Source organism: Polypterus senegalus, chromosome 2 (assembly GCF_016835505.1).
Source record: "Polypterus senegalus isolate Bchr_013 chromosome 2, ASM1683550v1, whole genome shotgun sequence".
NCBI classification, from domain to species: domain Eukaryota; kingdom Metazoa; phylum Chordata; class Cladistia; order Polypteriformes; family Polypteridae; genus Polypterus; species Polypterus senegalus.
The window spans coordinates 5,568,099-5,591,211 of NC_053155.1; the positions used below are offsets into that span (position 1 = coordinate 5,568,099).

Consider the following 23,113-nt stretch of genomic DNA (forward strand, 5'->3'; position numbering starts at 1 on the left):
TCCTCACATACACAAGTGTAGATACTTGTAAAAAGTGCAGATGGAAGCAGAAACTCAGAGACTTTTATACATTTTGACAACATTAGAGGAATATGAAAAGACATTCTGTATTGGGTTAAATGGCCTGTCCTTGCCATGTTGTAAATACTCCTCAGATCTTTTTGAATTTCACTCTATATTTTCTCAGGTCTACACAACCCAGTCTGATCAGATTCCCTGTAAGTGTTGCTCTCACCTGTAGGAAATGGACATTGTCCTTGGTCTCTGAAAGCTCCTTCAGCTCAGCATCTCTCTTCTTCAGCTCCTCAATCTCCTTCTCTAGTTGTTTCATGACTTTTTCTGCCTTCTCCATTTCTCTGTTTTCTTGCTTTCTGATCTTCTCAGTCATTTTTCTTTGGACTTCTTCAATGCAGTGGATCAGATCAGTGAAGCTTTTCTCATATTCCTTTATCTCTCTTTCCACAGATATCTGATTGAATAAAGAGAGACATTGCATTGAGTCACCTAATAAGAAACACCGGTCAGGAGACACCATTGTTGGTATTTGATGTTGTAAAAGATGGTTTGGATTGGCTGTCATCCTGGCCAAACAGGAGACTAGAACCATGGAAAGGCATTGACAGACTGTTTGCATGGACAGTATGATTTTCCGGTATACTGGGTTGCAGCTTCCCTCTGCCAGTGCTCCTATTTGTAAGTGTAAATGGGATATGATGTCTGAACAATCAGCTCTTTTTAGGTCCTTTGGAGCTATTAGAAGGATCTACTTGGGGGGCTGCTCCATTATCCTATGAGGACTCTACATTTCTCATGCTTATCTGGGTGAGCTGGAGTTGGGATCAGTGGAGTGACAGGACAAAAAAGAAGAAGAATTTTTTGAAGAAAAGCATAATTGTGGAGCTAATTGTGAAAACAGTAATTATTAAAGTAATAGTACTAATGGTCAGGGATGAGAAGCCTTAAAAGGTCACTTCCAAACCAGTCCCCAGAAAGAGGGAAGCAGTTATAGTTGGGGACTCAATTATTAGGGGAACTGAGACTTATGCTCCAGGAAAAACTTTTCCTACTGTGTGTTTACCTTCTTGCTACACAGGTAGAAGACCTCCTTGGACAAGTGGGTAGGCATCTGACCACAGAAGATGAGGATTTAATTGTCATTGTCAATTTTATCTATTTGTAATTGAACAATGATGTACAGTAGGTAAGGACAGAGTGCCAGACCTACAGGTCAAACTTAAAACATCAGGAGCAAACATAAGGAGAAGAACTGAGGAGATCAGAAGGCTTAACGCATCCCTTAAATCTTGGGTTAGGATAAAATGGGTCAGGACGGGCTAAATTTTAACTTGACGGTCACTAATGTAAACCTAACATGTATCAAAGGCACATTAATAAAAGCAATTATTGATAAAAGATTGAGGAGCACAAAAAAGAGTGTTAGTGAGCAGGCAGCATGGTTTTACATGGGGGATTTCATATTTATTCTGAGTACCCTACAAATGCTTTTGAGCATAAACATATAACCCGTTGTGGAGGTCGGCCTGTCAGGATGGCTTTCCTTTAGTCACTTGTCCTTTCTCAACTGACAGTTGACCTCTACTCACTTCACCAGAGTCTTGATTGGACCACTCAGAGTTATGCCCGCTCATTTACTTTGAACTGACGACACACCCCAGTGGTCTGGACGTGCTGCATTTAGAACTTTAGTGTACTAGAAGATGCTAGTGTGAGTTTAAAGAATGGGTCGTTTGAAAATCAAGGATTGTCCAGAAACAGTATAGTGTATAACTTTTTTCAAAAATGGATCCTAGCAGCACTGGAAATGAGGCAAGAAGAAAACCCGGACAGTGTACCACTTTATTTCAGGCCCACATCCAGAAGAAACACACGCTGACAATTATAAGGATCCAACGTAGAGTTGCTGTCAATTAATTAAACTGACAAGTGAGTATGAGGATGAAAACCAGGGTAGCAGAATGAAGTTAATAGAGATCTTGGAAAAAGAGGTGAACTTCATACGGACAATGCATGGAGGACAGTGGATCTGTGAGTCAGCAGAAGTGACCACTGCACCTCCATATTGTCCTTTGTTATGTTAAAACCATTGACTCCAATAAAGCTGTGAAGAAACCATTAAGGAATGTTGTCTCCACTGACATAATTCAGAACATCAGTGCCAACTGTGGAAGACGTGGGGCAGGAGACGGCAGACGGCTCCTCGTGCAGGATCGTCCAGAGGACTGTGGTGGAGCCGATTCTGGCCGGATCGGGTCCAGCTTCGGTAAATGTAGGATTGGCCTGCCTTGGGCGTTTCCTGTGGGGAGTCCCTGACCTCCTCCTAGCCGATACGAGGCACGACTTGACGGGCATTTCCATGCAGGTGGATGGAGTCACGGTGAGTAGATCGGGGGATTCCTGTTAGTTTGACTGGTGTGCTGGAAGTAATATGAATATAGAAGGAAAAGGAATAAAAAGCATATGCAAAATAAAGAATAAGAAAGCATACTGTATGGAAAATACATAGGAGGGTTCTAAGGGCTCACAGAAAGTGACTTGGGACCCTACGGAAAACGGCACAGTGTGAATGTTAGCTAGTCACCCCTGTGGAAAGGATTAGAAAAGGGGCGAGTGGCACGCTCCTATAATAATTTGAGGAACGGGGGTGAAAGGGCGTATTTAGAGAATGTGTGTCTAAATAAACGGGAGGTCGAGTTTTTCATCTGCTGTCTGGTCATACTCTTGTTTCAACGGGTTGCTAAGGTGACGGAGACAATACCCTGCAGATTGACGCATACAAACCGTCTGATGAAGGGATCGGGTTAAAAACCTCCATATCCTGGACTCCACGGGGCGTATTGATGTAGGATTCTGCTGATGCAAATAACGGACACAAGTCACCTGAAGCTGTAATCCGGGAATAGGAGCGGGGCGGGTGGAACGGGTTTATCGAGGGCTGAGTCACTTTCTGCTGAGATCCTGCCACTCACTATGGGAAAAACAATCAGTAGCCAGTCAAACAGTCCCCAAGAGTCCTAAAACCTAACGTTAGAAGGATTATTTTCGGGGATCGCCAGGCTCCTAGTGCCTGTCGGGATCGAAAGGCGGGTCCCTAGAAAGCTCATTGAAAAGAAGACAGGATTAGATTAAAAAGCATGTAGGAGGTGGAATAAGGACAGTGGAGGTAGATGGCCAGTGGAAGGAACTGAGATGATATGAATTAGAAAAATACTGTGCAGAAATACACAGGGTTGTTGTAATGGAGGTCCTTATCGGATGGATATTTATCACAGATGGGAATTGGTTATTAAAGACCGTACGCTGGAAGCGGCACAAAACGGAATGAGCTTTTAGTTGCTGAACTTAAGAATAGAAAGGAAAAGAAGAGCTGCTTATAGCTTTACAGAAAGTGTAGGCTGATACGGGACCCCAGTCTGAAGGAGGAGAAGGAGTGATAAAAAAAAAAACTTTTATATCCAGTGCTCCTTCCCAACACTTTACCCACAACCCTTCCACTGCCACATTCACTCATTGCCCCAACGGCTCCTGTGGTTACCGATGCCCCAGTTACTGATGATTTCTTTGATGAACAATATCAATGTGACCCCTCCTCACTTACAGATCCTGATGATGAGACTGACGGCCACTTGTTAGGGGCTATGAGAGGCTTTCTAACTTACACAAAAAGCCCTCCATTTCACAACGTACTAGAAGCAAAACCCTCAGAGATAAGTCCCCTGAAAACCTTACCCGTTTAAGTCCCCTAAACCTTTAGCACCCACATTTTCATGCCCTTTAATTGAGGTCCCTAACCCCCGACACAATCCCACACTGCCCCCAGGAAATGCTAACCCCACTACTGTAATGATACACCGTAACTGGATATTCAAGAGCTGAAAGACGTAGTGTCCGAATTGCCTGATCGTAAGGTAATCGGTGGGTTGAAGTTTGTGGAACAGGTGCAGCAACTAGATAATATACAAACCCAGTGCAGCCGAGTGGACCCAAGTGCTACGCAGAAAGATGGGCACTACTTGGGCTACTGTCAATCATGGGCAGCATAATGGAGTACAGTGGCAGTGGAATGAGGCATTGCCTCGTGGACAAAATAATGAGGGTCCTTTCCTTGCCAAATGGGAACCCGTGAAAACTGCAATAGCTGCAAAATATAAAAAGGGCACCGACTGATACCTTTTCAGCTGCCAAACAAAAGAAAGATGAGACAGTAGATGAATGGGCACACCGCATTCAGGATTTGATGACAAACCATTCTGGCTTAGACAGCCCAGCGACCAAGGCAGCAGTTCCTCCTTTTCTGTCAGGACTCAGAAGTGATATTCAAAATAAAGTACGCACATCCTGTATTTGGATGGGAAAGTGCCACTTTTGATGAAGTTAAAAAAAAGACACGGAGCATGCTGAACGACAGACTAAACAAAAAGAGTCAGACACTCAGACCAAGTTAATCGCGGCACAAATGAATTATTATGCAGGTGGAGCTGCCTCAGGCAGGGGGCGAGGACGTGAAAGACGTGGATTTTTCCGAGAACAGGGGCGAAGCCGGGGGAGAGGTCGTGGATTTTACTTCCTAATGAATTCTTCATCTGCTCAGCCGCCTCTCCCTCAGATCAAGCACCTACACATCTTGCCTGTTACGATGGGACACTTCTGCGCAATTGCCCACATCAGCTTCCTCCCCGCCTTCCTTACCTGAACCTGAGGATATTCCTTTCACAGGGACCCCCAGCCACTCTTTTCAGTTGCCTTTGCTCACTTGCCATGCGGACACAGATCCTTTATTGACTTTGCTGAATGGCACTGAAACTGCTTTTCTAGTCTGCCTCGAACGATACACTGACTGTCTTACTGCTTCTGGACAACCACATTTTTACTGGTGTCTAAACCTCTTCGGTTCAGCTTCATTCAGTGGTTCCACTTTGATGCACCGTTTTTGTTAAATCAGCTCTGCCCTGTTAATCTGTTTTAGGAAGGGATGATGACTAAGCTCTCCCTCTCTATTTCTCTAACCAAACGAGGGTTTCACTGTTCTATTCCTAAATTCCTGTGCCAAACCTCCCCACACTAAGCCCTCTTTTGCAGCCTGGACCCTGAACATCTCCTCACACACCATTCTCCTTAAAGCCCTACACTCTTATATTCTTTTCCCCACTTGCAAGTCCCCAACACCCTCCACTGCACTGCCCAGTACTTCCCTTTGAAGTGGACACACCTTGGTTAGAATCTTTTCTCTCTTCAGGTATAGCCCAGAGACCCTCCATATCCCTTGCATTTTTTTCTCATGCACACAGCTGCTGCTGTCAGTGCACTTCACATATTCCAAAGCGTTTTCTATTTAGGAGGTTCGGTTCCCCATGTTTTCTTTAGCCAATTATAGCACCGTTCACTGAGTTGAAATTGGGGATTGGGTGGAACAATGTTTCAATAGGACGGACTGGCTAAATGTTGCTTCGGTATCTTTGATACCTCAGATCATTTGATAACTAAAGTTTGTGCTTCAAAATGATTTTTTAGTACATCGTGCATTGTGCCGCCTTCCCTTTCTGCTTTTTCATTGCAAACCCTCTCCCTCTTGGCTTTCCTCACTTCCCGATGCACTTTGGTCCCAGGGGAAAAATGATTATGGAAGGATAGCACACTGTGAGCCACTGGTGATTTACCCAAAAGTCATCCTTCCGCCGATCGCTCCCAGTATCCTCTGTCTCCAGCAGCAGAGGCTGGCATCTCCGCCGTACATTCCGATCTCGTGAAACGTGGAGCAATCATTCAAATTAAACACTCTCCAGTCAACTCCCCCGTTTTACCTGTTTAAAAGGCTGACGGTTCATGGCGTTTTTGTTTAAGATCTTCGACACGTTAATTCTGCAGTTTTTCCTAGGGCACCTATTGTTACTAATCCTTCCACTATTCTTTCTACGATACCCTCGCTCCCCTGTTATTTCTCTGTTATTGACTTTGCTAATGCTTATTTTTGTATTCCTTTGCACCCGACTCTCAATTCTGGTTTGCCTTTACTTTCCAAAACCGCCGTTGGACATGGACCGTTATGCCTCAGGGATATATTGTAGCCCTTGTGTATTGGATAAGCTCTTGCTCAAAATTTAAAAGGCTTTTGGCCGGAAAAAGACAGTGTATTGATACAGTATGTGGAATGTTGTGTAGTACTACGGAAGCAGATTGTGCACGGGATACTCAGCAATTGTTATTATTTAGCAGAAAATGGCCACAAAGTTTCTAAAACAAAACTGCAGTTAATTCAAACAACTGTGAAATATTCAGGTCATGACATTTCTTGTGAAACAAGAGCTCTCTCTCTCTCTAGCGACCGTATAAACACCATTCAAAATCTTCCTAGACCAAGACATGTTACAAAGCAACAGGTTGTGTCTGTATTAGGCATTATAGGATACTGCCGGCAATGGATTTTAAACTTCAATGAAAGAGCACAGCTTTTGCAAACTTTAGCGGTCACCCCTGATCTCCCCCTTTCTGGTCAGGTGGCATGGAATGATCAAGCTGGGAAGGCTCTATGTGACTTAAAAAAAAAAAATGCCCTACTGTTTGTGCATGCGTTGGGACTGTTGACTATCTCGTCCATTCACTCTGTTTGTGGACGAAAAGGGGGGATATATGAATGCATTTTTTACACAACTCCATGGAGAAAAAACAAAGGCTTAGCCTATTTTTGAAAAATTGGATCCAGTGGCTGTGGGACATCCAACCTGTCTCAGAGCTGTACCAGCCACAACAGAGGCCGTGCTAGCCAGTACAGATATAGTGCTCATGAGCCCCCTAGTGGTAAAAGTGCCTCACGCATACTCCATTTTAGTACAGGCTAAAACCTCACATCTCACTACTGCTAGGGAAATACACTACCAAAATATACTCTGTACATTGTCAAACGTTACCATAGAAAGGTGCTCCACCTTAAATCCAGCTACATTGCTTCCAACTGAAAATCAAGGGGACACAACTGTCATGATAAAATAACTAAGGTTATAAAACCTAGACCAGACCTACAGGAAACACCCTTAGGAACAGGAGAGATAATTTTTGTGGATGGATGTTCTTTATGATTGGAAAATGGAACACCTTCAACCAGCTATGCAGTGGTCAAAGGTGACCACCTGCTGGAAGCAAACCGAATTTCTTCAAGTTTAAGCGCAGGCAGCTGAGTTGATAGCTCTCACCGAGCTTGTCAGTTGTCAGAGGGAAAAATTGTAACTATCTATACTGATTCTAGATATGCTTTTGGAGTCTGCCATGATCATGGGGCATTATGGAAACTCAGGGATTCAAGACCAGTACTGGCAAGCCCATTCAACATAAAAAACTAAAAGAATCCCTCTTAGAGGCCATAACGAAACCATCAAAGCTAGCGATCATTAAATGTCAAGCTCACACAGGAAACAGGATCCTGTCAGCAAAGGAAACAAATTAGCTGATCATTTTGCTAAACGGGCTGCGTATAATAACACACCAATCTTTTTATTCCAACAGAGAAATGACCAGGACACTGATAATCAAATTATTTCTTTACAGAATGCAGCCACGGACACAGAGAAGAGAAAATGGTCCAAAGAAAGGACCTCTCTGATGGAGTCTGGACCCATAAGCAAACTAACAAACCTTTCCTCCCAAAAGCTTCTTTCCCAGGTATGGAAAAAATCGCCCATGGCCTAGACCATGCTGGAAAAGACGCCATGGTTCAAGATGTTGAAAAATATTGGGAAGCTGTAGGTTTCTCTACATATGCAGAGCAGTTCTGCAGGTGCTGTGCATTATGTCAAAAGTTTAATGTAGGAAAGGGCACCCAGGTAAGTCCGCCATTACACCTAACCTAATGGGTCCATTCAACACCTTCAAATGGACTTCATTGAATTAACACCATCAAAGGGTACCGATACTGTTAAGTAATTGTTGATGTGTTCTCCGATGGGTGGAAGCTTTCCTTCCAAACATGCAGATGCCAAACCTGTGGCAAAAGCTTTGATAAAGGAAATCATTCCTAGATGGGGAATACCACAGAAATTACAAACTGATAATGGCACCCACTAAATTCCATTATAAATGAATTAACCACCTGGCTCCAGATAAATGTGCATCATTATTGCAAATACCACCCCCAGAGTGGAGGTATTGTGGAACGATGCAATGGTACCTTGCAATCTAAATTGGCTAAAATCTGTGAGCAAACAAATTTAACTTGGCCTGATGCTCTGCCTCTGGCCTTGATGGGATTAAGGGAAGAACACATTGGCAGTTAGGGCTGTCGCCATTCGAAATTCTGACCGGATGGACCATGCCAGTCGGCATGGTCATAGGTAATGTTACACTGCATACTGTGGACAATGATCTTCTTTCCAGTCTTACAGGTCTCCGAGCTTCTCTGAAGGAAGTCCACGAGCAGGTGAATCAGGCCTGGAGAACTAGTCCTCCATCAAAGGACTCCCGATTCCATTAGGAACCTGGATTCTGGCTAGAGATACTCGAAGGAAACATTGGCATCACCCTCGGTGGAGAGGACCGTTTCAAGTTCTGCTGTAGACACCACATGCTGTTAAAGTTGAGGGACTGCCTGCTTGGATTCACATCTCACATTGCAAAAGATGGCACCCTTGATTGTGGTCCTACTATGTCTTTCCATCCCCTTGTCGACTGCTCTGGTCACCTTGACTTTTCCTTTCGGAATCACCACATCAGTTCAGGTGGATTTCTGTTCTATTATTGACTGTGGGACTGATCGACAAATCCAGTGGAACTGGTCTGACAAATATGTGTGTGTAACTGTTACAAACTCTGGATTCGAAGTAACTGTGACATGTGGGACTGGGTTTTGGCTAATACTGGAACTGATGACTGGGGTTTATCAACCCTATAAGGCCCAGAAGTATGGTCTGAAATATCGTTTTCTATTATAAAAGGACATGCCCCTCATGAATGTGCCGAATACCATTGTAACCCTTTGATCATTACTCTGAAGAACCCTTCTTTACATGATTCAGGAACCTGTATTTTAGGGGCATGTGTATCTGGAATAGATCCTCTAGGGAGATTTCAAATTAAGGTTGAGAACCCTGTTACTAACACCTCCCATTTCCCCACACACACACCTCTCTCCTACCCCTGGTCCAAACCCGCCCCTTGTCAAGGTCATGAATATTTCCACCTCTTCTTCCACTTTTCTATTGAAATTGGGTATGGGGATCAGAACCGTTGGCTGCAATGGGTATTATATTCGCTAGACAAGTGAATCAATCTGATTGCTATGCATGTGCTATAGCTAGGCCACATTTGGCCACTGTCCCTTTTCCTCTTTCTAACATATCTGATCCTACTGGCCTTCCTTGCCTACTTGCCCTTTTTATCTCTTCCTCTATTCCAATCGACTCTAATTACATTACACTTTCCCTTCTTTTCCCCTACTCTTCCCATGACTCCCCGATGTTCCAGCCTGATGAAGGTATTTATACCTGTTTTTAGAAACCTCACTTCCTCTCGTGGCACAAATGTTGGTAATATCCCATCCTTTTTGTTTCCAAACTTTTCCGATTAATTCTTCCTCTTTAGCTTCCAAATTATCAATTTTCTGATTACTCAGAATACTGATATTTGGTGGATGTGCCATAGGTCTAAATTGCTTGACATCCTTCCACCTGACTGGACTGGCACTTCTGCTTTAATACAATTTGTTATGCCTTTCCGACTTTTCCCTTTAACTGCCTTCCATGTGTCGACCATGTTTGGCCGACATCGTCAACCCCATTCTGTGGACCCTTCCCAGTTTTCCCTACATGGCCCTGGGGTGTATTTTGATTCCATTCGAGTCCCTCGTGGAGTCCCTGATAAGTTCAAGGCAAGGGACCAAGTTGTTGCCGAATTTGAGTCTATTTTTCCTCAGGTTACTATAAACAAAAATGTAGATTGGATTAATTACCTCTATTATAATCAACAAAGATTCTTAAATTTTACTAAGAAGCTGTTGAAGGTATCCATGAGCAACTTGATAAAACATCCCTCATGACCTGGCAAAATCGATTGGCTTTAGATATGCTCTTGGCTGAGAAAGGAGGCGTTTGTGCTATGTTTGGTGATGCATGCTGTACCTATATCCCTAATAATACAGCTCCTGATGGATCAATCACCCGTGCTTTAGCTGATTTGACATGAACTAGCTACTAATTCTGGCATTTCTAATCCTTGGGACAAATGGTTTATGTCCACTTTTGGGTCCTGGGGCCAATGGCTTAAATCAGTTTTCATCTCTCTTACGGTTGCTTTAATTGTTCTCCTGCTTGTAGCTTGCTGTATTGTTCCCTTGATAAGATACATTGTATCCAAGTATTTTACTGCCTCGATGGCAAAGGCTTATTTTTTACACAAAGAAAAATGCTTCAGATCAGCACATCCACCCCACACTCCTCCCACTCCACTCCATCCTCCTATCCTACCCTTTCCTACTCAACTCTCCCTGATCAAATATTTTTTGTTTGCTAAAAAAGGGGGGAATGTGGAAGACGAATGTTCTCTTTGTTCCCTTGTACTAATTCATGTCTGAGAAGTAAGCTTTACAAAACCATGTAATAGCATGCTTTGTTTTAGCAAACAGAAAAATGTTTGTGCAAAGGACTCAAGGTCTGAGCATTCCACACATGAGTCTGCCTTATCACGTTTTCCCTTAGCTTACATCTGAACGCCATAACAAAAGGAGCCAAGAAATCAAGTTGCACAAGGGCGTTGAAGGGGCTAAAGGTTTGTGTATAATAAATGTGTTGACTGTTACATTTTATAATGATATTAAATTACGCATTCTAGGGGTATAAAACTGGACCCTACCCAACAGACGGGGTTCAGAAGAGCCCTGACGCTGTCATGTATATTTGATTGTCTGCTTTTCTGAAACTCTTCTCACCGTGACTCTGAAAATAAAGCTGCTTTATAACGCACCTGCTGTCGGGTCTGAGATTTCGTCCACACAACCTACAGTCCAAGCTAATGTTGGGGGGGGGGGGTGTCTGGGGCATGTTTAGGCTGTGGTGTTGCCAATACAGAGGTCATTAGGGTCATGGTGTTTGAATTGGTAATGAATAAAACAAAAAACACTGTCCACTCTGAAATACCATGAAGGACAAAATAAAATGTCTTCCAGGTTCTGCTGGCTCTTCTAGTTTTAATTTATTTCTCCTCTCCCTAATATAAATTGTCATCTTAATTCCACTCACCTTCATCTTCTCCACTGTCCTCTTCGTCTCCTTCAGTTTCTTCTCTCTCTCCTCAAGTCTCCTCCTGATTTCACTCTGTGTCACCCCCAGATGTTTCTGTTTTTAAACACAGAAGGACACGGGTGGTCCCATCAGTATTCGCTTTCACTTTTCATTTTTTGTTCTCTTTCTGAGTCCTAACATTTTTACAACACATTTGTTTTAAATTTTATGACACAGGTTGTTTTTTTCAGTCACACTAGGCTTTAACTTTACACAGTAGGTGACACACAGAGATTTGTTCAACGGTAAGAATGACAACAAAGAATTAAAATAAAGTCTTAATTTATTAGGCCTTTAAGACACAAGAGATTCTGTGGAGTTCAGTAAGAAGGCCAAGTTAATGGAAACTCCACTAGAAAGTGAAATTTGTATTTTATATTGCTTACCCCATGTGTTGTGTAGTGATGACAAAGAAAAAAATTTTCATATCATGTTTTTATTGATAACAAAAGATAAAACAAAAAATTAAAGTATATATATTACAAAGGACTTTCAAAAAGTTTCTGCACTTTTATAATGGTGAAGATCAACGTCTGAGAGGGTCATATGACTGGGAAAATTGCATGCTAAAGGAATGTGACTATGTAGAAAAGTGATGTAATTTGTTTTAGAAATTTTTAACAAATAGTTAAAAAAAGTGTAGAAACTTTTTGAACGTTCCTCATATAATACAAGACTATGGTGATCTACGCTGTTCAATGGTAAAAAAAAAAAGAAAAGAAAAACCACACATCACTTGTGTCATACAATCCACATCAGTTATTCAATTGTTTGCTTACAACATACAAGACAGATATTTTTTGCAAAAATATTATTAGATACTTTCAGAAATATCAGCAGGCATCATAAATAGGAAGACGCATTCACATAATATTGAGATTTTAAAGTGAAGACTGGACTCTTGACCAATGAATGAGTGGGGGAGGCGGATCTGCCTATCATGATAGAATGAGTCAAGGACATTCTGTTGAACTAAAATTAGTCAAATTAAGCAGACCCTAAAAGAAGCTGTCCAGAATGTCTTCAGAATTTAGCAGACATTTATTCATGTCGTCTTTAACTAATTAAGCAGCCTGAGCTTCTGCTGCCTTTTAGAATGTTTTGATACCTTTGAGTGGTAACATAAACACTACAATTACCAAAGCATACAAGAAAACTCATTTTTCCGGCCCACCTCTCCATTCAGCGTCTTTTGTCTTGTAAATGTGTCTATAATCCCAAGCAGCAAGCAGCCTGCTACACCATCCCACCATACCACTGGAGAAACTGCAAAAACCTCTCCCAACTGTTTGTCCCTTGTTTATCAGGGAGTCAGGTAGAGCTGCATAGGCTAAAAAAATATATCGCTATTCAGAACACGCATTTCATGTATGTTCCGTGTCTACAAAGATCTATGTAAGTGTAGGATGACAGGAAATGTTGAACACATTACTAACAGACAACCTTTGCCCATGTTTTAGTACTAATGACAAAATGTAGACATGAAGTGTATAATGTGTGAAGACTGAAGTCCAAATATCAAATAGGCACTTTCACAAAAGGTACAAGTGTAACAAAAGAAGTGCGCTGTTATTCAAGAATATAACTGCAGCAAAAGAACCTGCATTAGGGTGTGACATCGACACACTCCTTTGATACAACCCCTTTGGTGGTGCAACAGTATCAACTGTTGACTGATAATCAAAACTTCACGCGTTCGACCCCGGATGAGTCCATTTTGAGAAGTGAGCTACCCTTATTCTTACTATTTTAGAATAAAAACATACATTTCATTTCAGTCTGTAACAGCCAGTGTAAATTTATGATACTTGGAAAGGTTAGCATTTTTTTATTCAGTTTTATGCTCTCAGTCGCGTTCACACTCGCCCTGATCTGACACTGCTGTTTTCAAATAAAGACGCGCTAAAACAGAGGTGAACACAGATCGGAGAAAGAGATCACAAGTCCTCCCAAAAGAAACCCGACTCTCACATATAAGAGCAACGCAGCTGCACCAGGCGTAAAGGTGAATGATGGCACCGTTTGAATACAGGACAAAGTCCGGTGTCATCCTGCCAATCACATATCCTTCAAAGAAACAGCACGGTTTACAGAGCTCGCCAACGTATCGTGCAAACTCCTGTTTGTGATTATGTTTTGTGATGGTCTTTACATAAGAAACATTTATATGTTACTTATTTAAAAGCCAGGTCGAACATTATCTACTTCAATGTATTTACTTATCTTCCTACAGCATAAAGTCACAAGTAAACTGAAAGCTTCCTGTGGTTAATCGACAAGGGCATGCTCACAAATTACACATGTGATTTCACGAAAAATGCCTGCTGACACTTTAGTACGCGAGCAGTGGTACGAGAATGCAGTTAGACTTTTTTTTTTGAGCACATGCACCGTCCAGATCTAAACACTAGCGTGGAGAGTCACTCACGTACTGAAGAGTCTCTGAAAGTCTTTGTCCCATTGGACGACTGGGATTTTTTCCTGAATAACACCAAACACAGTTGTGTAGGGTGAGACAGGATCTTCCATCTGTAGCTGAAGTCACTTCACTACGGTAAATAACATTCGATCTGGCTTTTATGTAAGTAACATATAAATGTTAATGTTTTGGGCACATGCACTGTCCAGATCTAAACACTAACATGGAGAATCGCTCGCGTACTGAAGAGTCAATAGCTGCAGGTAGAAGTTGCCATTGCTGTACTTTGTATATAAGAGACAGATCGAATGTTATTTACTTATTTACCTTTATTTATTTACTTACTTCCTACAGTGTAAAGTCACAAGTAGACTGCAGAACTTCACATGTACATATACAAAGTACAGCGACGTAGTGCAACGTGCATTCTTTCTCCGATGTAGAACCATCGTCATCATCTGAGTTCACCTCTGTTATAGCGTGTATTTATGTGAACGCAGCAGTGTCAGATGGGGGGTGGGATTATGAACGCGACTGAGAGAATAAAACTCAATAAAAAAAAAAAAAGCAAACCTTTCCAAGTATCATAAATTACACTGGCTGTTACAGACTGGAATCAAATGTATGTGTTTATACTAAAATAGAATAAAATTCGTCTGAGGTTGAACCCGTGAAGTTTTGATTTCCAGCCAACAGTTGATAGCATTGCATGACCGAAGCAGTTTTATCAAAGGAGTGTCAATGTCACACCCTAACGCGGGTTATTTTTCTGCAGTTATATTCTTGAATAAAGCGCACTTGTTGTGTTATATTTGTACCTTTTGTGAAAGTGTTTATTTGCTATTTGGACTTCAGGCTTCACACATTATGTACTTCATGTCCACATTTTGTCAGTTATTACTAAAACATGGAAAACGTTTCTGTTTTAAACGATGTTTAAATTGTTGACACGAACACACGTGAAATGCATGTGTTCCATATAATGGTTTGTATTTATAAAATGTAATTTGCTTGACTTCTCCTCTTTCAACTCTAAGCAACTGAAAACAGGTAAACAGACTGAGTTGAAAATCTAGGTGGGGGGGTGAAGAACGCTTGCTGTCGCACACATTTACAGGACAAAAGTGACAGAAAGGTGCAAAGTGATTTAGGGTGGGACGATCTACAAGTTTTTTTCGTAGGCTTTAGTAATTCTAGTGTTAATCTTCTGAGACATTCAATGAAATGTGATCTGGTTTAGTTTGGCATACATGAGGAAATTTCCTGGACTGAAATGTCTTTTTTCAAATTAAATTTCATGCAGTCACCAGTAAAATTGGCACGCGAGCCAAGTATAGTCAGTGCTGCACATTCATTGAATGACAGAACCAGCTATAGTCGGTAAACAATCCAGTGAATGACACTGCCGCCTAGCGAATCAGCATCACTGTTTTGGGATTCACCCAGTAGATGGGAACATCAGCATTGACCTCTTGTGTTTTCCAGTTCAAGCACAGTTGGCTTGGTGATTTATAAATTTCATCAATGGCATCAGTTGCACCTTGTAGTAGTAAGGCATCTGTGATGATGCGGTTCTGCTCCATGCTCCCCTCCACGTTAGGGGGCCCTTTAACCCAACACCCCCTAGATATAACCCAGGGGAAACTAGACAGTGAGGCAACAACATAGCAAGGGATGATGAAAAAAATCAAAAGTGCTTTTTTTTAAAAATAACAAAGTGTCCACAAAGTGGGGCAAAAGAGTTTTAATAAAAATAATCCATAAAAGAAAAACATGGAGGTTAAAAATCAAGGAATAAATAGAATAACAATCCTTTAAAACCTGAGGTTAAAATGTCGCTGAATCAGTCTTCAAAATAAACAGCCCGGTGCCTCTTTCGGGACTAGCGCTCACCTGTTTTCCCCCATTGGGTTTTACAGCAGGCAGGCGCCTCCAAGATGCCCTTTCTCTCACACACACACACACGGTCGGGAGTCCCCCCCATCCTGGCTCGTCTGACCTCATCCCAGGCCCGAGACTTGGGAAACCTGGCATCCAGGACGCCCACTCGGACTTCACTCAACCCTCCCAACTCTTGCTGCCATCCGGGCCTTATGCGGACAGTTTTCCCATTGGTTGCTCCCTTCTTGATCCTCAGCGGGAGCGATTCTATTTCGACCCCGGTGTGGGCCTAACACCCAGGCTTCCACACACTCTAGCTTTGTTCGCCCGCTTGCCCCTCACCCTCTCCCACTGTCATGTTTCTCCAGCCACCCCCTTTTCTTTCTCTTTTCCTTTTTTTTCTCTGATCTTATTCTCCCTAACTGACTGCGCTTCTATATATGCAGAAACGCAGTGCAGACATTAGCCACAGAAACAATTACGGATGTGGGCAGTCCTTCATCTGTGCACTAGGTGAAAAACCCCCACCCATGATCGCCCTGCGCTTGTACAGCCATCAAGTCCCTCGCTAAGCTGCAGCGAGCGTGATTATTTATTTAAATAAAATTAGCCCTTGGGAGGGCTGTGGACCGCTATACCACAGCAACCAGCAGGCTGGAGATGCCTTACAGGAAAGGGCTTGAAAGAAATTTTCATGATCCTGACAGTGGCTGCAAAGTGACAGTGATTTTTTTGGGAGTGATGTTAGTGAGCTGAGAATTAAAAATCAAGATGACAAAACAGAGGTGCATTGAACAGGGGTTAGGTTAAGGCAAAAAAAAGGAAAGGCAGAGACCAGAGTTTTCTTGGGGATGTGATTGAATTCAATTGTTGACCATTTACTGGACCATCTGAGGTAAACCTGATTTGCTTAAAGCACTGCCAGAACAACTGAAACCACCTGTTTTCTTTTCATTTTTTGTGCATGATTAACTTATCCAAACACTTGTGCGTGAAATAAACCGTTATGCAGAGCAATGTATTGCACGTGCCACACTTGGTCCAGAATCACATGTACATTAGAGGAAAGCAACAACTGCTTCAGAAATTAGTCTTTCCCTTGGAATGTCAATGCTGATGGGTATCGTACTCAAACCGCCTATTAAGATTTATTGGTCAAAGTCAATGCTGTTAGCTACTCCAGCATTTGCTGCTCTACTGCCAAGAAACAGGTATTGTCTGATCTTCTTCATTTCAATAACAATGATACTATGCCAGACAAAGATAGTGCAGATTCCAATCGTCTGTTAAAATTCGAGACGTCTATGACTTGATGACATCCCAGTAAACATGCAAAGTATAGCATGAAAGTGTACAAGCTATGTGAAGACTCCGGTTATACACATCAATTCCAGTTATACACCAGAAAGTCACACACAACATCAGACGAGCATAATCTCGTTGGAGTTGTTGTCCTAGACCTGATGGATGGCTTTGCTCAATGAAGGCTATTCTGTATGGACAACTACTACAACAGTCCAAACTGACAAATGTGTATGGGCAGAAAACTCACCTTCTTGGTACACTGAGAATGAATTGTGTTGGTGTTCCTATGGACTTGACCAAACTCATATTGAAACCTGGTGAAGTAAAGTACCATACGTGCTCCCCATAACAATATTTGTCAGGCACGACAAACGTGATGTAAACGGTATAACAATGTTCCACGATGCATCAAAAGAAGTGGTGCCAGGCAAAGCAAACTGCAAAACTGGGCAGCCAATCAGAAAACCAACAGCAATTCTGGACTACAATAAGCACATGGGCTCTGCGTACAAGTCAGATTAGATGGTCCTTGTCAACAGTTCCCTCCAAAAACTCTCAAATGGACAAAAAAATTATTATTTCACTTATGGATCTGCCAACAAATTCATATTAACTGTCCGAAGGTGAAAAAAAAAAACATATGGGTTGGAACAACTTATCAAACCCTGGGCCCCTCATTTAAATGGTGCGTCCCAAAAAACGTTCGAAAGAATTTTCCCCCGTTCAAATGGATGTAAAAACCCCACATGGAAAAAACCACCCCTTTTTCCCCGTCCCTATGCCTTTTTCACAAGTTCTCGGCGTTTTGCAATGGCGGCCCCCAAAGCGTAAAAGCATTACTGTTCCTTTGGTTCTTTTTTTCGCGGTTTATAAATACACTGAAACTAACCACATATTGTTTAAGTTCGGTTTATTTTTTTTTAACAATATAATGGTCAGAGAATAGCCATAGTATTAAATCCATAACTGTTTTGGGTTTTACTTCTTCTTCTTCTTCTTCTTCTTCTTCTTCTTCTTTCACCCTCTTTTAAAGTTCCCGGGGATCATTTTTTTCCATTTTCTCTCCTGCCACTGGAAATTTATATCACGACTAGTGTAAACCAGCACAGCTGATCAGAAAAAATTATCAGTACGCTTAAGGCCTTCTCACCCCGGAAAAACTTTTTAAAGCCTTTCCTGTCCCGGTTTGGGTTCAAAAAGTTTCACCCCAAAACTATAAATCACTCAATCAATTGCTCCTTTAGAACTGTTTGTACTTATAAGTCAATCACTCCTGTAAACTTGTCTACAGTTATAATATCACACAACCTGAGCCACTTTATAAAGTGTGTATTACATATATAAATATCATTTAGTGAAATGCAGCAAAATATATTTATTATATTTAGGTAAAACTTCATTTAAATAATCTATATTCTTCCTGGACTGGGTGAAGGATAGAATAATTAAACATGTACTATGAAGATATTTCAATGTTCTTTAAGCGTTTTGAAGAATCGGTAGCTAAGCTTACAGATGGCTTAACTTTACAGACCTGATTGTATGGCGATCGGTTACTTGGGAAAGAAAAGCAAGAACTGCATGGGGCCACTGTAATACATATGAATATAAAACAGAAAGATAAAATAATGACACAACTAAAAATGCAGTGGCAAATTTCGAGCAAAGTTAAATCTTGTGTCATGAGACAGGCGGCTATGCAGTGTCTGCACGGCTGGTCATCCGCAGATGCATAAGCTACCTTACTGGCGGGGCAAAGGAGCCACTGATTCTTCCTCTGCCCAGTGCCACCACAAGCCTAGAGCCGCCCTGAGTACTGCTGCAATAAATTATTTCATGAAGTGAAACTCATGTTTAATAACGTGCTTTAACTCCTATCATCATGAAAATGATATCCTATACATCTCAGTATTTTAGTTATTCAGAGGCTGTAATATCACAGAATGTAATGGTCTGTGTCAGTTGGAGGAGAGAGCCAGTTTAAGAAGCAAGTAGTGATTCACACACATAGGCACATAGAAGATCAAATACAAAACAAAGCATTTAACGTGTTACTTTAAATTACAATGTAATTTGAGAAACTGGTTAATTAAGCGATTTTAAGATGAAGTTTATGATATTCTACTAAATGACAAAATAAACTACGTGATTAAAGTGGAAATGTCGAGATTGAAGTTGACATGTCGTTTTTTCCCCACCGTGCCTTTTTCTCTGTACCTAATAAATTTTCATATGACACTCAGACGTGGGCTACAACTCGCCTTTTCGGTGACTTTGATATGTGACTTCTTTTATTTCCGGCACTGTGCGATTTTGTGAACGTGAGCTTTCAAGTTTCTCCAACACGCTATGTCACTCGATCAACTTCCTTTTGTTGATTATACCCGGTTTATTTGAACAAATAGTATGTTTTCCTTTGCCTCACTTGAGTATTCCCTGAAATTCTTATATTTTCCCCGTGCTTTCCCATTGTCTGTTCACAGAAGGCTGAGCTTAAGGGTGATTTATATTGATTTGCATATTCAAAGAGACGTAATTCTGGGAGGAGTTGAAGCGTTACATAATGCTGGCGTGCCGGCGTTAGTTTTCACGCTGATCGGATTTATATAGCGGAAGAGCGTGGAAGTTGGATACGCCTGGTTCCTGCATCTGGATTTTTCTGTGCGTAAGCACATTTGCTTTGTGCTTCGCCATGTTATAGTGCGAGTTCTACGCACGGCGTTATACATGAGGCCCTGGTCTCCAGCAACATTGAGGAAGGTGACATCACAAGACCAATTCAACCAGGACATTTCAGTTCTGATAGCTTAACCTGCTTAACCTGGGTTCAAGTACCTCAAAGCACTGGCCACCCCTATACCGCAATTGGCGCAGAGGCACCCAAAAGCGTGAATGGTTGTCTGTAAATATCACAAAGAACCAGGCAAGCGATGGATAAAAGGAGAGTCACCAAAGTGGATGGAAACAAGATACATAGGCGCTGGTGGTCCAGCTTTGTGTACAGCATCATATTTTGGACAGTACCACACTCTCTGAGACTTCTGAACTGAAGATCAATGAACTGAACTGTAGTTATCCAGCAAATTACAAACTCACTTGCATTATGGTGAAATAATTGCTATATTTTTGTACTTTTTTCATGCTTTTGTGCTTTGTTTTATTTTGTTTTAAAAAATTTCAGTTCATGTACAACCTTTTCTAGTAAGAAGACTAGTAAATTGAATGACCGGAATATTGAACTTACATATAATTAAATATTGTTGCAGTAGTTTTTTATTGTTTTTACAGTTCATTGGCAGTGTATAAAATGATCAGTGTTGCAGTAATTGTGATGCTCTTTGCATGAAAAAAGTGTGTGTTCCGTTAAAATTGTGAAATTTCCTTAAAAATTGCAGAAAAAAAAGTATTTGGCATCTGGGGGTGCAATTATTACTGAGGGCTTTTTCTGAATTATTTTCGTATGATACAGCATGGTATCTTACCACTCTTACACCAGCCACTTGCAGTTTCATCTTCATAAGACCTCTGGTGGGCTGGCGTGTTAGATTTTTCTATGAGTACTGATACCAGCAGCCATTTCCAGTCTGCTGGTTGTAGTTTGCCCACCACTGCCTTCAGACACTGCCACACACGAGTGAGTATTGGGCAGCCTACGAGATCGACGGAGCACGAAAAAACACAAGATGGGCTTATGGGATAGCGTATTCATGCCTTTCTCTTGTCCTCGCCAGGAAACAAGAAGACCCAAGGCACAACAACACGACTCGCTGAAGACAACAACAACCTCACACTTCTGCATCAACCTACCGTCCATTCACAATGACTGCATTTCCGACTCCCCGCTAATGTTCTCACTTCCGTCTCCATCTGATGATGTCACCGCTATCCGACTCCCAGTCCATCAGTCTCATTTCCCCTACAGATGTTCCCCTTCTGGTTCAATCACATAAATTCTCCCCCTGGCAACTGTTCTCTTTCTCCAGTGTGACTCTGTTATGCTTGTAACCAGTACTGCAATGCTGACTTCTTTGCCTTAGTACTACACACCATACAGGGATGGTTCCCCAACTCTTAACAGTTGTCTCTGTCTCTTCTTATAATTCACAACACTCAATACACAAGTGATGAGAGCACAAAGAAACTCAGTTTAATAAGAGCACTCAGCTCACTTGGTTGTCCATCGTTAAAACTGAGTATCTCATCCTGAGATGCTTCATATTTTGCAGACGTGTCAACACGACAGGCTCCAACTCCATATTGTCTAGACTTCAAAAATCAGGTCACTAAGATGAATGAATTGATATCTCTGTGCACTTTATTTACAAATCTCTTAACTCATTTTTTAGTTTGCTTCTATTAAACATTAAACAGTAAACTCCACTCACCTGTTTTTCTTTTCTTTCTGTCTCCAGCTCAACCTTTTCATGGCCTTCATGTCCAGTCACCACACACATCATACAGATGCACGTCTGATCAGTTTTGCAAAATATTTCCAGACTTTTCAGATGTTTTGCACAGAGTTTCTCCTTTAGATTCCTATCTGGATCAGTCAGCTTGTGGTCTTTCCATGAAGCTACTAGAAAGTGAGGCTGCAGGTGAGTCTGACAGAAGGAGGCCAAGCAGGTCAGACAGGACTTTACTGCTCTGAACTTCTTCCCAGTACAGGCATCACACTCCACATCTCCAGTACCGGCATAATTCTGAGATGGAGGAGGACTGAGTTCTGTCTTCTTGAATTTTAATGACTTCATTCAGCAGAGTGTTTCTGTGCAGTTCAGGCCTCGGGATGAAGGTGTGTCTGCACTGTGGACAGCTGCAAACTTCGCACTGATCCCAGTAGTTGGTTAAGCATTTCAGACAGAAACTGTGACCACAATGCAGTGACACGGGGTCAGTCAGGGTGTCCACACATACCGAGCAGGTGAACTCGTCCTGTAATCCACATAGCTGGGCTTCAGCCATTGTCACTTTGAGGAAGGACAGGCAGAGAGAATCAGTCAGACAAACTAGAAACTGAATTGTGAAAAAGTGAAAGTATGTGCTCAGTGAGGAGGAGGAGATTTAAAGAGAAACCTGAGAGCAACAGAGAGAACATCAGAAGAGATACTGAGGGTGAACAGTTAATGTGAGACATGAACTCAAAGAGTGAAGATCACGAGTGACAATATGAGGTACATAAACAGAAGAGATGAACTGAGCCAGGGTGTCTGTTAAACACAGGAGAGGCACTGGATGTTCTCTGCTTCGTCCCAGCTCTTCTTGGTTTTCCATGCTTTTCCGTTTGGCAGATCACTTTTGAATATTAGCCTGATATCACTGTCAGCTCACCCCTCAGTCCACAGCTGTTGGTGACAAAGGGCTAAAATATATATTGTGATGCAGTTCCAGACTGTTGCTTCCATGAGCTTGTAAAATGTCAATTTTCCCTGACCCCATCATAAGCTTGTTATACGATTAATCAAACATGACAATGGTAGACTACAGCTAGCCGTTTACTTGCTACTTAGAGTTCTGATTTGTCTTAGCACAGATAAACAGTTTTACAGTACCAGGCCTTTAATGAGGATGTCCAATGCCGTGTCAAGTGTTGTGTTCTTGCTCAGGGTTCAAACAGGAGGTCTGCCTACAGTGTAGTGCACTCTTTGTCTCTGCGTGTGTCCACTTTAAATAACTGGTGAAGGATTTGTTTCCTTGATGTTTTCTCTAATTCTCTAATTTTCTCTAAAACTTTTCTATACTCCTGGGGCCTCATGTATAAACGGTGCATATGCACAAAAATGTTGCGTAAGAACATTTCCACATTCAAATTGTGATGTATAAAACCTAAACTTGGCGTAAATCCACACACATTTTCATGGTAGCTGAAACCCTGATGTACACAAGTTCTTCGCTCGGTTTTCCACCCAGCGTCAAAGCAGTGCTACTGTTCCTGTGTGGTTACCCTTTCTTGTTTAGATCCACATCCCTGATGCAGCTTTATAAATACACTGAAATTAACCACATACTGTTTATTAGTTTAATGCATCTGATTGTAATGAACCAGTAACAATATAATGGTCCACAGAATGGCCAAACTATTCCAAATACCATAGCTGCTTTAGCGTTGTTACTCTCACTGCACCTTCTTCTTCTTCTTTTAGCTGCTCCCATTAGGGGTTGCCACAGAGGATCATCTTTTTCCATATTACTCTCACTGCTCCACTCGGAGTATTTATATCACTGTATCTGA

The 23,113-nt window shown here is 41.7% G+C and overlaps 1 pseudogene; it reads right to left on the bottom strand.

Moving 5' to 3' along the window:
* Positions 1-151: 151 nt before the first annotated feature.
* LOC120524131 lies at positions 152-21,877 on the bottom strand (annotated as a pseudogene).
* Positions 21,878-23,113: the final 1,236 nt, after the last annotated feature.